Source organism: Ranitomeya variabilis, chromosome 8, assembly GCF_051348905.1.
Source record: "Ranitomeya variabilis isolate aRanVar5 chromosome 8, aRanVar5.hap1, whole genome shotgun sequence".
In the NCBI taxonomy this organism is placed as follows: Eukaryota; Metazoa; Chordata; class Amphibia; order Anura; family Dendrobatidae; genus Ranitomeya; species Ranitomeya variabilis.
Window position 1 is genome coordinate 6,727,367 of NC_135239.1, and position 18,573 is coordinate 6,745,939.

Consider the following 18,573-nt stretch of genomic DNA (forward strand, 5'->3'; position numbering starts at 1 on the left):
ATTAGCGTCTTCTCTGACATCCGCGCGTAGACTGATTGGCAGCGAGAAGCATCCCTGCCGGTCTCTGGTCCCCGACAAGTTTCTTTACATGGGGCGGACATTGGCCAGAACGACTGACTGTAAACGATCGATAACCAATATATCCACGGATCTAAAGGGATCACAGTCATGGAGGACAGACCCGTGCCAGACAGTCGTTAGGAAAGGCTGAAAAAGTAATTGTGCCCATGGGATTGTTACACTGTATCATTCCACCGCAATTACCACATAGGGCTCCGTTCAGAAATCCTAAAAAAGAAAAACCAGCATAAGGCTACTTTCACACTAGCGTTAACTGCAATCCGTCACAATGCGTCGTTTTGCAGAAAAAACGCATCCTGCAAAAGTGCTTGCAGGATGCGTTTTTTCCCCATAGACTAACATTAAGCGACGTATTGCGACGGATTGACACACGTCGCAACCGTCGTGCGACGGTTGCGCCGTGTTGTGGCGGACCGTCGGCACAAAAAAACGCTACATGTAACGTTTTTTGCCGCCGACGGTCCGCTTTTTCCCACCGCGCATGCGCAGCCTGAACTCCGCCCCCACCTCCCCGCACCTCACAATGGGGCAGCGGATGCGCTGGAAAAATGCATCCGCTGCCCCCGTTGTGCGGCGCAGAGAACGCTAGCGTCGGTAACCTCGGCCCGACGCACTGCGACGGACCGAGCCCGACGCTAGTGTGAAAGTAGCCTAAAATGCATCTCACTGGTGAGCTCCTCGCATGGGGAGGCGGCAGACATGATGTTTAGATGGAAACAGTGTCATTTGGATCCTTCTCAGTAAAAAGAAAATCCCCCAGGCCGCCATCTTTAAAGGGTCATTAAAGTCCTCTTAATTACCTTTCTTACATGGGGATGCTGGCTTACCCGGATCATTCATTTCAATGGGTTGTTCTGTTTCCCCAAAATGGCACCCATTCCATCTGCTGTTTTTTGCACGAACCAAAAAATGTAGTCTGCAAAAGTATTTGTCCTCCAGAAGAAAACACAATCTCTTTCTTAACATAAAAGTCCATAGACAGTGGATCATCCATGAAGTCATGTGTTTATGGGCCCTGTGCCCAGAACTCCGGAGAGAGTGCAAGTAAAAACGGATCTGTTACCAAAGGAGCAAAAAAACAGCGTCAGATCTCGCTGATGGATCCAGTTAAAAAGGGAACCTTCGGTTCAGTTGGGTACCTGCATCCAATTTTTACAAGTCCATTTTTCTCACTTTTTCCATTACAGCCTTATCCCAAATGTGAACAGAGCCTGAATATAATCTAAGTGTCTCTAGAGGAGGCTTTGCTTTTTGTGTTCACATCTCGGGTGAGGATTCGGGGCCTCATTTATGTTGCATCTTCACTGAGATTTTGTAATTTTGTCCTACCCCTTGAATCTCCGCCACTCCAGTTTGGCCGCTCTGGTGGTCCGCCCTGGCTAGTACATCCCACCGATGGCAGCAGCTGGTCACAGACCTCAGCCGTCATGGTCACGCCGGTCATCACTGCCTCTATTTCATAACTTTCCTATTCTATAGCAACTTTTGCAAAACCTAGAAAACCTCGGGGATACTACTAAAACACAATGCACAAAAACTGTAAAAACAAACCCCCAAAACTTGTTTTAAAGTTTGAAGATAATTGTGAAAAATAAGTTAATCCAATTGTTCCAATCCACAGTAAAATGGAGGAGATTTCTTAGGAGCGGCGTACTGGTGCGCCTGATTTATTAGGGGGTGCTCCCATCTTGGCGCATCACTTGTTATCAGTGACCAGAAAATAAAACTTTCTAGTATGGATAATTGTAAATGTATCCACTAAGCTTTGGCCTCTTTTTAGAATAATGACATGAGCATCAAAGAAAGTTTCAGCATACACCATAGTGTGCAGCGCTTTTGCACCTGGAAGTTAAATGTCCTCAATTCTTTTCAAAGCCATTGGGGAGATTATCAAGCGAAATGCACCAGAATTCTTGCATCATTTGCACTGAGAAATAAAAAAAAATTAATTTTCATGACATCAATTGTGTTTTAGACTTTATCTTGATAAATAAATCTGGCCTCACTTATGCCAAGAATTGCACCAAAATTTTGGCCCAAAGTAGATCGACCAATAGGTGGTGTAAAAATACATCAGAATTGCCAGACCGCGTGAACCACTGCGATAATCTGCCGCATTTTCAGACTGTGTAGTCTACGTTTTGCTCCTTTGCTAGGTGATCAGCTGCTCACACCGCACAATTGTTCCTAGGAATAATCCTGATAATCGTGTAAGTAAATCGGTTGTGACCTTCGGAAAATGAACAGAGCATTTCTTAGCCTCTGCTCCTCCTCTGCTCCCGGCTGTAGTGATGACGCCACGTCGACAATACTGCAGCCAATCGGTGACCTCAGACTCTCAGTCTCTGAGCGACTTGTGCCTTTGAGCTGACTGTCTGCAGTGCTGCAGACATGATGTCAACGCTGCAGCCAGACATCAGAAACGGAGGCAGGGGCATAGCATCGAAACCGGAGAGGCTCAGTAATACTTGTTTTGTTATTATCTAACAGAGTGTTTCCAGAAAAGAGACGACCCCTATACGTGTGAGCTCAGCCGGGGAGTTTAGAGAGCGCTGAACATTTATAGGAGACGAGCATGGCACAGAGGAAGAAAGTCCGGCTTCACCTGAAAAGCAGCAGCTTCTTGGCCGCCATATGTCTCCGTGTCCTGCAGCAGACAGGCCATGCGATACATGAGAAAAGTGCTGCTGCCAAGAGATGAATTGCTTCTCTGGGATAACGATGACCTTCTGGCCATTGCATTGAGTGAGCGGGCCGGCCGGGGAGTGAGGAGTTAAGTTCCCGCTGAAGTTCGAGGCCTGGCCGGATTTTATTTGCTTACGGTAATTAGGATCTTTTATTGGGCTGCGGAGTGAGCGCAGTGATTTGTCGTCTGCTGCATATCAATGTATCTGCAATAGATAGATCTGCTCGCCCAGAGCCGCCGTGCTGCTTATTACATCCATTAATGCTTATTTACTGCGCCACAGTATATGCTCCCGCCGCCTGAGCACAAAACCTTAAAGAGTGACAGCAAATTCCACCTCTTCTAAAGGCTCAAACCCGGGACGCAGAGATCCAGCACAGCATGTGACCATATTACGTGACCTTATGTGTCCTACTCGGTCAGAGAGCAAATCCAACCGATAAAACAAGGACCAGATAATAAGAAAAGCTCCAGAACGTCCTGGCTGCTGCCGCCACCTGCTCGTCCGCCCTCGTAGGCTCAGGCCTCTGCAGCCGGTGAAGTCTCCTTCGGTCGCCCCCTTTGGTGACTGCTCCCCAAAGTCAAGATGCGAAGAACAGAACATTCAGGGCAGCGCAGGAGCCACAGCCAAGGCCCCACGTGAAGGCCTCATCCCCTGATTAAACAAAGGGCTTCTGTCAACATGGCTACAATTAAGTAATATAGACTTAATTACAAAGTGCAGGATCTCGCTCTGATGAATGAGAAGGAGCCATCCTGGGAAGAGTTGAGAGATGCTGCTTACACAAGTGGAGAGGCTGCAACCTGGGGGGAAGGAGGCTCCGCACTGAATGATAATCGATTACCCATTTCTCAAAGTCATTTATCCGCCCGGAGGTGCAGGGGAAAGTGCCAGGGGCGGCAATGGGCATTTTGTATGCATCCTCATGTGCGGACACAGTGGAGGGAGAGCTGGAGGCTCTTATTGACCCGCTGAAGGCAGCTGTTGTGCTACAAATACCCACCCTGGGCTCAAAAATCATTCTTTCCTCTATTGCTTCACTCTCCTCCAAGAAAATTATTCTTCCAAGAAGAAACGTATCACCACGGACGGTGTCCGGGAATAAGAGGACGAGGAGTACAAAACTGCCGGCCTGACTACAGGATGTCTGATGAGATCAGTCTCACGTCTGCGATCTGCCCAGCTAGCCCCCATTTATCTCACATTTACCCTTCTAATTGGCCAATTCATCCAATGTTTGCCCCAGAAATGTGCCATCAATATACAACAATCACTATACACGTCACAGGTAAAATCCAAAACATATTTATTAAGATATAATAAAAGATATAACCTAAAAGATATAAAAACATAATAAAAGAGGATGAATATACTGCCAAATAAGAGCGGCATGGTCTTCTACAAATACATGCAAAAATTCATACAGCGGTGCGACCATTTCTCCAAAGTCTAGGAGCCATTTTCCCACACAACTCCAGGCTGCCTGCGTGGCCTAAACCTTCTCCTGTAACGTCTCCAGACTTGTCTGCATCGAGGACATCATCAGTCGGTGATTACACAGGAGCTGCCAGCAGCGTCTCCAGACTTGTCTGCATCAGGCACATCGGGGACATCATCAGTCGGTGATTACATAGGAGCTGCCGGCAGCGTCTCCAGACTTGTCTGCATCAGGCACATCGGGGATGTCATCAGTCGGTGATTACACAGGAGCTGCCAGCAGCGTCTCCAGACTTGTCTGCATCAGGCACATCGGGGACATCATCAGTCGGTGATTACATAGGAGCTGCCGGCAGCGTCTCCAGACTTGTCTGCATCAGGCACATCGGCGACATCATCAGTCGGTGATTACACAGGAGCTGCCGGCAGCGTCTCCAGACTTGTCTGCATCAGGCACATCGGGGACATCATCAGTCGGTGATTACACAGGAGCTGCCAGCAGCGTCTCCAGACTTGTCTGCATCAGGCACATCGGCGACATCATCAGTCGGTGATTACACAGGAGCTGCCGGCAGCGTCTCCAGACTTGTCTGCATCAGGCACATCGGGGACATCATCAGTCGGTGATTACACAGGAGCTGCCAGCAGCGTCTCCAGACTTGTCTGCATCAGGCACATCGGGGACATCATCAGTCGGTGATTACATAGGAGCTGCCGGCAGCGTCTCCAGACTTGTCTGCATCAGGCACATCGGGGATGTCATCAGTCGGTGATTACACAGGAGCTGCCAGCAGCGTCTCCAGACTTGTCTGCATCAGGCACATCGGGGACATCATCAGTCGGTGATTACATAGGAGCTCCCGGCAGCGTCTCCAGACTTGTCTGCATCAGGCATATCGGGGATGTCATCAGTCGGTGATTACACAGGAGCTGCCGGCAGTGTCTCCAGACTTGTCTGCATCAGGCACATCGGCGACATCATCAGTCGGTGATTACACAGGAGCTGCCGGCAGCGTCTCCAGACTTGTCTGCATCAGGCACATCGGGGACATCATCAGTCGGTGATTACATAGGAGCTGCCGGCAGCGTCTCCAGACTTGTCTGCATCAGGCACATCGGGGATGTCATCAGTCGGTGATTACACAGGAGCTGCCGGCAGCGTCTCCAGACTTGTCTGCATCAGGCACATCGGCGACATCATCAGTCGGTGATTACACAGGAGCTGCCGGCAGCGTCTCCAGACTTGTCTGCATCAGGCACATTGGCGACATCAGTCAGTGATTACACAGGAGCTGCCGGCAGCGTCTCCAGACTTGTCTGCATCAGGCACATCGGGGACGTCATCAGTCGGTGATTACACAGGAGCTGCCGGCAGCGTCCACGGACTTGTCTGCATCAGGCACATCGGGGACATCATCAGTCGGTGATTACACAAGAACTGCCGGCAGCGTCTCCAGACTTGTCTGCATCAGGCACATCGGCGACATCATCAGTCGGTGATTACATAGGAGCTGCCGGCAGCGTCTCCAGACTTGTCTGTATCAGGCACATCGGGGACATCATCAGTTGGTGATTACACAGGAGCTGCTGGCAGGGTCTCCAGACTTGTCTGCATCAGGCACATCGGGGACGCCATCAGTCGGTGATTACACAGGAACTGCCAACAGCGTCTCCAGACTTGTCTGCATCAGGCACATCGGGGACGTCATCAGTCGGTGATTACACAGGAGCTGCCGGCAGCGTCTCCAGACTTGTCTGCATCAGGCACATCGGGGATGTCATCAGTTTGTGATTACACAGGAGCTGCTAGCAGGGTCTCCAGACTTGTCTGCATCAGGCACATCAGGGACGTCATCAGTCGGTGATTACACAGGAGCTGCCGGCAGCGTCTCCAGACTTGTCTGCATCAGGCACATAGGGGACGTCATCAGTCGGTGATTACACAGGAGCTGCCGGCAGCGTCCACGGACTTGTCTGCATCAGGCACATCGGGGACATCATCAGTCGGTGATTACACAGGAGCTGCTCGCAGTGTCTCCGGACTTGTCTGCATCAGGCACATCGGGGACGTCATCAGTCGGTGATTACACAGGAGCTGCCGGCAGCGGATCAAGACTTGTCTGCATCAGGCACATCGGGGACGTCATCAGTCGGTGATTACACAGGAGCTGCTCGCAGTGTCTCCAGACTTGTCTGCACCGAGGACGTCATTAGTCAGTGATTACACAGGAGCTGCCAGCAGCGTCTCCAGACTTGTCTGCATCAGGCACATCGGGGACGTCAGCAGTCAGTGATTACACAGGAGCTGCCGGCAACGCATCAAGACTTGTCTGCATCAGGCACATCGGGGATGTCATCAGTCGGTGATTACACAGGAGCTGCTCGCAGTGTCTCCAGACTTGTCTGCACCGAGGACGTCATTAGTCAGTGATTACACAGGAGCTGCCAGCAGCGTCTCCAGACTTGTCTGCATCAGGCACATCGGGGACGTCATCAGTCGGTGATTACACAGGAGCTGCCGGCAGCACATCAAGACTTGTCTGCATCAGGCACATCGGGGATGTCATCAGTCGGTGATTATACAGGAGCTGCCGGCAGCGGATCAAGACTTGTCTGCATCAGGCACATCAGGGACGTCATCAGTCGGTGATTACACAGGAGCTGCTCGCAGTGTCTCCAGACTTGTCTGCACCGAGGACGTCATTAGTCAGTGATTACACAGGAGCTGCCGGCAGCGGATCCTGATGATTTGTACATCTGGTGGCAGAACCTTCCTCAGACGACCTTTAATAACCTCAGTGACAGCAGCCGAGGCCGGAGGTGCCGGGACTTATGCACGAGCCTCAGGACTGGATAAGTCTACATTGGTTTGTAAATGCTGTTTCCATTTTTCATCACTCCCAGATCAGGGACGCCTCCGTCCAGTGATCTCCAGAATCCCCACTTTCCCCGTGTATATGTATGCCTCCCTTGCACCTGTATACCCCTCATGTCTTCCTCCATGGCGCCGTGGTGTAATGAGATATCAGTGTTCCTCTATTACCCGGGTGCCATTTCCAGCTGAGATCATCCACTAATTATCTCTCCATGTTCCTCTCCGTGTAGGTAGGAATGACATTGTTCATCTCACACTGAGATGTCATTAGATCCTCGGCTCTTTGTAGAGCCCCTCAGCTCTGTGCTCCCTGGGGCCCCGGGGCCTCTGCTGCCTGGTAATGTGTCTTTATAGCTTTCCATGGAGGCAGATGGAGGGGCCACACATCTGGGATTCGCTTGGATCTCGGTCTCTTTAGTACATTTATCTGTGAAGTTGGGGATTGCCGATTATTGGATATTTCGGGAGGGATTATGACAGGTCTCTGACACCTCAGTGTACAGCTCTAGGAAATGTCTTATTGCCATCATGTCTGCCCTATGTATAATATCCGCGAGGGCTGCGTGCAGGGTGTAATCAGACGCAAGGCGCGCTTCCCAGCCCGGGATAAAAGGTGTCCAGGACAGTCGCTGGGGTGTTGTGGGTGCTGTGACATGGAGACGCTCAGGGGGCCACATGTAACAAAAACTAGGAACCTGCTGGCCGGGTGCTCACGGTGTAATGCGGGGACACGTAATGGAAGCTGACACGGCAGCACCATCCGGCTGATGTCATGGCCCGTCCACACGGCAGTGCAAGACTTGGTGCCGTACGTTATCTGCAGAAACCACGAGCGTTCAGGCGAGATACTCTGCAGAGTTCACCAGCATGGTGCAACACTCTGGACATACGCATTAGTGACAGCACTGTCATCACGGGGGAGATACAAGAGCAAAGCACCAACAATTCTGGCTCCATCGCACCGAAAAACGTACAATGGCCCCGTACCAGATCCGTTATCAATATGGGACACGTTTCATGTCTCACCAGACAGGTTGGAAAAGGTTACAAAAGAGAGCGCAGAGGAGTCTGAAAAGAGCGACAAGGCGCCAAGAATAATAGTGAGCAATGATATTAATGGCTGCTGAAATATCTGACATACACACCGGCCCCCTCAGGCTGAATACTTGTCATTGGGATATAGAGAGGAGCGTGACCTTGGGGCAGAACTGAGCCCGGGTCCCCCTAACAAAAATGTAAAATTCTATGCCTTCAACGCAGGTAACGGGCGACACCTAATACTCGCCTCCGACGCAGGTAACGGGTGACACCTAATACTCACCTCCGACGCAGGTAATGAGTGACACCAAATACTCACCTCCGACGCAGGTAACGGGTGACACCTAACACTCGCCTCCGACGCAGGTAACGGGTGACACCTAATACTCACCTCCGACGCAGGTAACGGGTGACACCAAATACTCACCTCCGACGCAGGTAACGGGTGACACCAAATACTCACCTCCGACGCAGGTAACGGGTGACACCAAATACTCGCCTCCGACACAGGTACCGGGCGACACCTAATACTCGCCTCCGATGCAGGTAACGGGCGACACCAAATACTCGCCTCCGACGCAGGTAACGGGCGACACCTATTATTCGCCTCCGACACAGGTAACGGGTGACACCAAATACTCACCTCCGACGCAGGTAATGGGTGACACCTAATACTCACCTCCGACGCAGGTAATGAGTGACACCAAATACTCACCTCCGACGCAGGTAACGGGTGACACCTAACACTCGCCTCCGACGCAGGTAACGGGTGACACCTAATACTCACCTCCGACGCAGGTAACGGGTGACACCAAATACTCACCTCCGACGCAGGTAACGGGTGACACCAAATACTCGCCTCCGACACAGGTAACGGGCGACACCTAATACTCGCCTCCGACGCAGGTAACGGGTGACACCAAATACTCACCTCCGACGCAGGTAACGGGTGACACCAAATACTCACCTCCGACGCAGGTAACGGGTGACACTAAATACTCGCCTCCGACACAGGTACCGGGCGACACCTAATACTCGCCTCCGACGCAGGTAACGGGCGACACCAAATACTCGCCTCCGACGCAGGTAACGGGCGACACCTATTATTCGCCTCCGACACAGGTAACGGGTGACACCAAATACTCACCTCCGACGCAGGTAATGGGTGACACCTAATACTCACCTCCGACGCAGGTAACGGGTGACACCTAACACTCGCCTCCGACGCAGGTAACGGGTGACACCTAATACTCACCTCCGACGCAGGTAACGGGTGACACCAAATACTCACCTCCGACGCAGGTAACGGGTGACACCAAATACTCGCCTCCGACACAGGTAACGGGCGACACCTAATACTCGCCTCCGACGCAGGTAACGGGCGACACCAAATACTCGCCTCCGACGCAGGTAACGGGCGACACCTATTATTCGCCTCCGACACAGGTAACGGGTGACACCAAATACTCACCTCCGACGCAGGTAATGGGTGACACCTAATACTCACCTCCGACGCAGGTAACGGGTGACACCTAATACTCACCTCCGACGCAGGTAACGGGTGACACCTATTACTCGCCTCCAACGCAGGTAACGGGTGACACCTAATACTCGCCTCAGACGCAGGTAACGGGTGACACCAAATACTCACCTCCGACGCAGGTAACGGGCGACACCTATTATTCACCTCCAACGCAGGTAACAGGCGACACCTAATACTCGCCTCCAACGCAGGTAACGGGTGACACCAAATACTCACCTCCGACGCAGGTAACGGGTGACACCTAATACTCACCTCCGACGCAGGTAACGGGTGACACCTAATACTCACCTCCGACGCAGGTAACGGGTGACACCTATTACTCGCCTCCAACGCAGGTAACGGGTGACACCTAATACTCGCCTTAGACGCAGGTAACGGGTGACACCAAATACTCACCTCCGACGCAGGTAATGGGCGACACCTATTATTCGCCTCCAACGCAGGTAACAGGCGACACCTAATACTCGCCTCCAACGCAGGTAACGGGCGACACCTAATACTCGCCTCCGACGCAGGTAACAGGCGACACCTAATACTCGCCTCCGACGCAGGTAACGGGTGACACCTAATACTCACCTCCAACGCAGGTAACGGGTGACACCAAATACCTCCGACGCAGGTAACGGGCGACACCTAATACTCAACCCGACGCAGGTAACGGGTGACACCTAATACTCACCTCCAATGCAGGTAACGGGTGACACCAAATACTCACCTCCGACGCATGTAACGGGCAACACCAAATAATCGCCTCCGACGCAGATAACGTGCGACACCCAATACTCGCCTCCGACGCAGGTAACGGGTGACACCTAATACTCGCCTCCGACGCAGGTAACGGGTGACACCTAATACTCGCCTCCGACGCAGGTAACGGGCGACACCAAATACTCGCCTCCGACGCAGGTAACGGGCGACACCTATTATTCGCCTCCGACACAGGTAACGGGTGACACCAAATACTCACCTCCGACGCAGGTAATGGGTGACACCTAATACTCACCTCCGACGCAGGTAATGAGTGACACCAAATACTCACCTCCGACGCAGGTAACGGGTGACACCTAACACTCGCCTCCGACGCAGGTAACGGGTGACACCTAATACTCACCTCCGATGCAGGTAACGGGTGACACCAAATACTCACCTCCGACGCAGGTAACGGGTGACACCAAATACTCGCCTCCGACACAGGTAACGGGCGACACCTAATACTCGCCTCCGACGCAGGTAACGGGCGACACCTGGTGTAGGAAGGAGGGGTTTGGGTTCCTGCAGAACTGGGCCGACTTCTCAGTGGGCTACAGGCTCTACGCTAGGGACGGGCTGCACCTCAATGAGGAAGGTGCAGCTGTGCTGGGGGAGAAAATGGTTAGAAGGTTGGAGGAGTGTTTAAACTAGGGATTGGGGGGGAGGGTATTCATTTTATAGGAGGGGAAGATAGTGCAGATAGAGAGCTGGGCACAAATAAGGAAGTTGGGGGTGGCGGTGGCATGGGGGGTGGGGTTAGAACAGTTAATAATTTAAGAAAGAATAGAGGTACAGAGAGGAACATCAAGTGCATGTATACTAATGCCAGAAGCCTCGCCAACAAAATGGACGAATTAGAACTAATGTTGTTGGAGCATAATTATGACATGGTGGGGATATCTGAGACGTGGCTGGATGAGAGCCATGACTGGGCTGTTAACTTGCAGGGCTATAGCCTGTTCAGAAATGACCGTACAGATAAGCGAGGGGGAGGGGTGTGTCTATATGTAAAATCTTCCTTAAAACCCATCCTGCGTGATAATATAGGTGAATTTAATGAAAATGTGGAGTCCCTGTGGGTGGAGATAAGGGGAGGGGGAAAAAATAATAAATTACTGATAGGGGTTTGTTATAAATCTCCAAAAATAATGGAAGCAATGGAGAATATCCTCGTAAAGCAAATAGATGAAGCTGCGACTCAAGGAGAAGTCATTATTATGGGGGACTTCAACTACCCTGAAATAGATTGGGGAACAGAAACCTGCAGTTCCAGGAAAGGTAATCGGGGTCTGACAACTATGAGAGACAATTACCTCTGACAACTGGTTCAGGACCCAACAAGAAGGGGGGCACTGCTAGACCTAATATTAACCAACAGGCCAGACCGCATATCAAATATAAGGGTTGGGGGTCACTTGGGGAATAGTGATCATAAAATAATAAGTTTTCATGTAACCTTTAATAAGATGGGTAGTAGGGGGGTGACAAGGACACTAAACTTCAGGAGGGCAAATTTCCAACGGATGAGAGAGGATCTTGGTGCAATTAACTGGGACGATATCCTGAGACACAAAAATACACAAAGAAAATGGGAGACGTTCATTAGCATCCTGGATAGGACCTGTGCACAGTATATACCGTATGGGAATAAACATACTAGAAATAGGAGGAAACCAATATGGCTAAATAGAGCTGTTAGGGGCGCAATAAGGGACAAAAAGAAAGCATTTAGAGAATTAAAGGAAGTAGGTAGTGATGAGGCATTAAATAAATACAGAAAATTAAATAAATTCTGTAAAAAGCAAATCAAGGCAGCAAAGATTGAGACAGAGAGACTCATTGCCAGAGAGAGTAAAAATAATCCCAAAATATTCTTTAACTATATAAATAGTAAGAAACTAAAAAATGATAGTGTTGGCCCCCTTAAAAATAGTCTGGGGGAAATGGTGGATGAGGATGAGGAAAAAGCCAATCTGCTAAATGACTTTTTTTCATCAGTATTTACAAAAGAAAATCCCATGGCAGCCAATATGACTAGTGATAAAAATTCCCCATTAAATGTCACCTGCTTAACCCAGCAGGAAGTACAGCGGCGTCTAAAAATCACTAAAATTGACAAATCTCCGGGCCCGGATGGGATCCACCCCCAAGTACTGCAGGAATTAAGTACAGTCATTGATAGACCATTATTTTTAATCTTTAAAGACTCCATAATAACAGGGTCTGTACCACAGGACTGGCGTATAGCAAATGTGGTGCCAATATTCAAAAAAGGGGCAAAAACTGAACTCGGTAATTATAGGCCAGTTAGCTTAACCTCTACTGTGGGTAAAATCCTGGAGGGCATTCTAAGGGATGCTATGCTGGAGTATCTGAAGAGGAATAACCTCATGACCCAGTATCAGCACGGGTTTACTAGGGACTGTTCATGTCAGACTAATTTGATCAGCTTCTATGAAGAGGTAAGTTCAGGACTGGACCAAGGGAGCCCAGTGGATGTAGTGTATATGGACTTTTCCAAAGCTTTTGATACGGTGCCACACAAAAGGTTGATACATAAAATGAGAGTAATGGGGATAGGGGAAAATATGTGTAAGTGGGTTGAGAGCTGGCTCAGGGATAGGAAACAAAGGGTGGTTATTAATGGAGCACACTCGGACTGGGTCGCGGTTAGCAGTGGGGTACCACAGGGGTCAGTATTGGGCCCTCTTCTTTTTAACATATTTATTAATGACCTTGTAGGGGGCATTCAGAGTAGAATTTCAATATTTGCAGATGACACTAAACTCTGTAGGGTAATCAATACAGGGGAGGACAATTTTATATTACAGGATGTTTTATGTAAACTAGAAGCTTGGGCTGATAAATGGCAAATGAGCTTTAATGGGGATAAATGTAAGGTCATGCACTTGGGTAGAAGTAATAAGATGTATAACTATGTGCTTAATTCTAAAACTCTGGGCAAAACCGTCAATGAAAAGGACCTGGGTGTATGGGTGGATGACAAACTCATATTCAGTGGCCAGTGTCAGGCAGCTGCTACAAAGGCAAATAAAATAATGGGATGTATTAAAAGAGGCATAGATGCTCATGAGGAGAACATAATTTTACCTCTATACAAGTCACTAGTTCGACCACACTTAGAATACTGTGCACAGTTCTGGTCTCCGGTGTATAAGAAAGACATAGCTGAACTAGAGCGGGTGCAGAGAAGAGCGACCAAGGTTATTAGAGGACTGGGGGGTCTGCAATACCAAGATAGGTTATTACACTTGGGGCTATTTAGTTTGGAAAAACGAAGGCTAAGGGGTGATCTTATGTTAATGTATAAATATATGAGGGGACAGTACAAAGACCTTTCTGATGATCTTTTTAATCATAGACCTGAGACAGGGACAAGGGGGCATCCTCTACGTCTGGAGGAAAGAAGGTTTAAGCATAATAACAGACGCGGATTCTTTACTGTAAGAGCAGTGAGACTATGGAACTCTCTGCCGTATGATGTTGTAATGAGTGACTCATTGCTTCAATTTAAGAGGGGACTGGATACCTTTCTGGAAAAGTATAATGTTACAGGGTATATACACTAGATTCCTTGATAAGGCGTTGATCCAGGGAACTAGTCTGATTGCCGTATGTGGAGTCGGGAAGGAATTTTTTTCCCCATGGTGGAGTTACTCTTTGCCACATGGGTTTTTTTTGCCTTCCTCTGGATCAACATGTTAGGGCATGTTAGGTTAGGCTATGGGTTGAACTAGATGGACTTAAAGTCTTCCTTCAACCTCAATAACTATGTAACTATGTAACCTATTATTCGCCTCCGACACAGGTAACGGGTGACACCAAATACTCACCTCCGACGCAGGTAACGGGTGACACCTATTATTCACCTCCAACGCAGGTAACAGGCGACACCTAATACTCGCCTCCAACGCAGGTAACGGGTGACACCAAATACTCACCTCCGACGCAGGTAACGGGTGACACCTAATACTCACCTCCGACGCAGGTAACGGGTGACACCTAATACTCACCTCCGACGCAGGTAACGGGTGACACCTAATACTCGCCTCAGACGCAGGTAACGGGTGACACCAAATACTCACCTCCGACGCAGGTAACGGGCGACACCTATTATTCACCTCCAACGCAGGTAACAGGCGACACCTAATACTCGCCTCCAACGCAGGTAACGGGTGACACCAAATACTCACCTCCGACGCAGGTAACGGGTGACACCTAATACTCACCTCCGACGCAGGTAACGGGTGACACCTAATACTCACCTCCGACGCAGGTAACGGGTGACACCTAATACTCACCTCCGACGCAGGTAACGGGTGACACCTATTACTCGCCTCCAACGCAGGTAACGGGTGACACCTAATACTCGCCTCAGACGCAGGTAACGGGTGACACCAAATACTCACCTCCGACGCAGGTAACGGGCGACACCTATTATTCGCCTCCAACGCAGGTAACAGGCGACACCTAATACTCGCCTCCAACGCAGGTAACGGGCGACACCTAATACTCGCCTCCGACGCAGGTAACAGGCGACACCTAATACTCGCCTCCGACGCAGGTAACGGGTGACACCTAATACTCACTTCCAACGCAGGTAACGGGTGACACCAAATACCTCCGACGCAGGTAACGGGCGACACCTAATACTCGCCTCCGACGCAGGTAACGGGTGACACCAAATACTCACCTCCGACGCATGTAACGGGCAACACCAAATAATCGCCTCCGACGCAGATAACGTGCGACACCCAATACTCGCCTCCGACGCAGGTAACGGGTGACACCTAATACTCGCCTCCGACGCAGGTAACGGGCGACACCAAATACTCGCCTCCGACGCAGGTAACGGGCGACACCTATTATTCACCTCCGACACAGGTAACGGGTGACACCAAATACCTCCGACGCAGGTAACGGGTGACACCTAATACTCACCTCCAACGCAGGTAACGGGTGACACCTAATACTCCCCTCCGACGCAGGGAATGGGTGACACCTATTACTCGCCTCCGACGCAGGTAACGGGTGACACCTAATACTCACCTCCGACGCAGGTAACGGGCGACACGTAATACTCGCCTCCGACGCAGGTAACGGGTGACACCTAATACTCACCTCCGACGCAGGTAATGGGTGACACCTATTACTCGCCTCCGACGCAGGTAACGGGTGACACCAAATACTCACCTCCGACGCAGGGAATGGGTGACACCTATTACTCGCCTCCGACGCAGGTAACGGGTGACACCTAATACTCACCTCCAACGCAGGTAACGGGTGACACCAAATACCTCCGACGCAGGTAACGGGTGACACCTAATACTCGCCTCCGACGCAGGTAACGGGTGACACCTAATACTCACCTCCAATGCAGGTAACGGGTGACACCAAATACTCACCTCCGACGCATGTAACGGGCAACACCAAATAATCGCCTCCGACGCAGATAACGTGCGACACCCAATACTCGCCTCCGACGCAGGTAACGGGTGACACCTAATACTCGCCTCCGACGCAGGTAACGGGCGACACCAAATACTCGCCTCCGACGCAGGTAACGGGCGACACCTATTATTCGCCTCCGACACAGGTAACGGGTGACACCAAATACCTCCGACGCAGGTAACGGGTGACACCTAATACTCACCTCCAACGCAGGTAACGGGTGACACCTAATACTCCCCTCCGACGCAGGGAATGGGTGACACCTATTACTCGCCTCCGACGCAGGTAACGGGTGACACCTAATACTCACCTCCGACGCAGGTAACGGGCGACACGTAATACTCGCCTCCGACGCAGGTAACGGGTGATACCTAATACTCACCTCCGACGCAGGTAATGGGTGACACCTATTACTCGCCTCCGACGCAGGTAACGGGTGACACCAAATACTCACCTCCGACGCAGGGAATGGGTGACACCTATTACTCGCCTCCGACGCAGGTAACGGGTGACACCTAATACTCACCTCCGACGCAGGTAATGTGTCTCTGGTGACACCCACTACTTGCCTCTGACGCAGGTAACTTGTTTCGGAGGACACCCACTACTCGCCTCTGACGCAGGTAACGTGTTTCGGAGGACACCCACTACTTGCCTCAGCGACTGCAGTGAGAAGTGTCCCTTTCTACACACCTGGTACTGTATTCAGGAATCAGGTGGCTCAGGATGAGCAAAGCTATAAGAACCTCCCACTTGGAGGAATGGTGTAGAGCAGGGAATGATGGGCGGATGCATTGTCTATAACGAATGAGATGAATCCATGTTGTACGCTTTTCACCAGTGGCGCTGCTGTGAAGGGGAGCCATTATGTGGATATGACAGTAGGGGCCCGTGACATGAGCACCGGCTGGGGGCCCTGCATGGCTGCTCGTCCCTCTCTGCCCGGTTGTGAGATGGAGTCTTCCTCGTCCAGAATTCATTGTCTTGTCAGCCTCCAGTTACCGGCTGAGTGTGAGAATCATGAATCACCGTCGTCCTGCTCCAACACTTCAGCAAAGACAAAAAAATTACACTCCATCAGCGTCTCTCGGCTTTTAGTGATATCGATCAGAGCCGGTGCCCTCCTTTCTCTGCCACCACCCACCCTCCCTATCAATTTTATCGCGGGCTGTTGAGTGTCGCATCTCGCCTTCGCCACAAATGAAAGCGCTCAGGACGGCGGCCACCGGTTGACTCGCTCCTGCGGCTCTTTTTTTTTTGTCCAGCTTCTTCCTCCTCCTGTATATTATTATTATTGAATGGGAGTAGTTGGGCTGAAGCCGAGTGACAGCTCCATGACAGAGCCCTCATTTCAGCCCTGCCAGTAATGGTGATGCATTCCTCTCAGCCTTTTAACGTCCCCCCTCCCCGATCCTAATTTATAAAGTGATTGCGCCCAGGCTCCAAGTTTCTGAAATTATTACCCTGCTCATCTCCTGCTTATTGCATCGTGCTCTCGCCGTCACGCGCTCTTCTCCCTCATCTCTCACTTTGTGGCAGGAAACCTTCTACTCTGTAACATTCACGGACAGGTTCATGGCTCCAGTGCCGAGATAGTGCTGACATATGCCGTAGCCTCGTACACACAATGTGGCAGGTGACAGAAATGGTGCTGAGTCTGAGCGCCAGGATTATTTCTAGGGACGTGCTACTACACAAGTGCCAGCATGCCCTCCCCACTGCTGCCTGCATGCAGCTGGCACAGTCGCCCATCTTCTGGGGTGGCATTGTGCCGCGGTTGCTCCACATAAGAGCGCCAGGCCGCTTGTAATTCTTATCATAACCGGAGCAGTTGTGGCGGCCCCACCTGCATGACTCAGGCTTTACCGACCAGCCTGGAAGGACCTGCCGCCATGTTGGTTGTTTCCCCTTCGTCACGTACTGGTAATGCCTGACCTCCATCATGGGCGCACGTCTTCAGGACACTCCTATCTGAGGTGCGGTGCCGCCATTACCTTCTGTGGGATCTTACTACCCGCCGCGGATCGTCCCTCTGCTGTGACATGTAAGCTGCCTCTCCTCTAAGTGGCCTGCCATTACCGGCCGTCCATTAAGTATATATCGCCATTCCCTGTCATTGTAGGCTCTCGGTTCAGCAGAGAACGGGAATGACCGCGATGCCGCGGTTTTCTCTGACCACATCGGCGGATAGAAAGCAAATTGGAGAAGCATTTTGTGCGCAGGCCGGGTCCCCACAGCGCGGACACCAGCGACAGGATAATAACGGCTCGTCAAAGCTGTTTATTCCCCTCCGATGAGAGATTCTGTTCACTGATACCCCTTTATCCGCGCTGCACCCCTGTGACTGATAAGTTACCCGACAATAAACCAATATATTCAGGATCCATCCTAAATCCGCCCAGGAAATAGAAGTGCGCGAGTCCTCGGCTGGCGCGTCTGTCACTTCCATCTTGGCTGTCCAGACTGCGGCGTCACAGGTACAGGTACATGTACAGGTACAGATACAGGTCTAGATACAGATAGATACATGTACAGATACATGTACAAGTACAGGTCTAGATACAGATACAGGTAGATACATGTACAGGTACAGATACAGGTACAGGTCTAGATACAGGTACAGATACAGCTACAGATACAGGTCTAGATACAGATAGATACATGTACAGATACATGTACAGGTACAGATA

At 50.7% G+C, this 18,573-nt stretch overlaps 1 protein-coding gene and 1 long non-coding RNA gene across 4 annotated transcripts in view; one reads left to right on the forward strand and one right to left on the reverse strand.

Moving 5' to 3' along the window:
* Positions 1 to 18,573, forward strand: part of RNF220 (ring finger protein 220) — a 335,721-nt gene that overhangs the window by 185,230 nt on the left and 131,918 nt on the right. The window lies entirely within an intron of this gene.
* The window catches only part of LOC143788055 (uncharacterized), a 71,458-nt gene continuing 71,107 nt past the window's right edge, over positions 18,223 to 18,573 (reverse strand). Inside the window, exon 6 of the long non-coding RNA XR_013218544.1 lies at positions 18,223 to 18,392. This is a non-coding gene — a long non-coding RNA (uncharacterized LOC143788055). The remainder of the gene's footprint in view (positions 18,393 to 18,573) is intronic.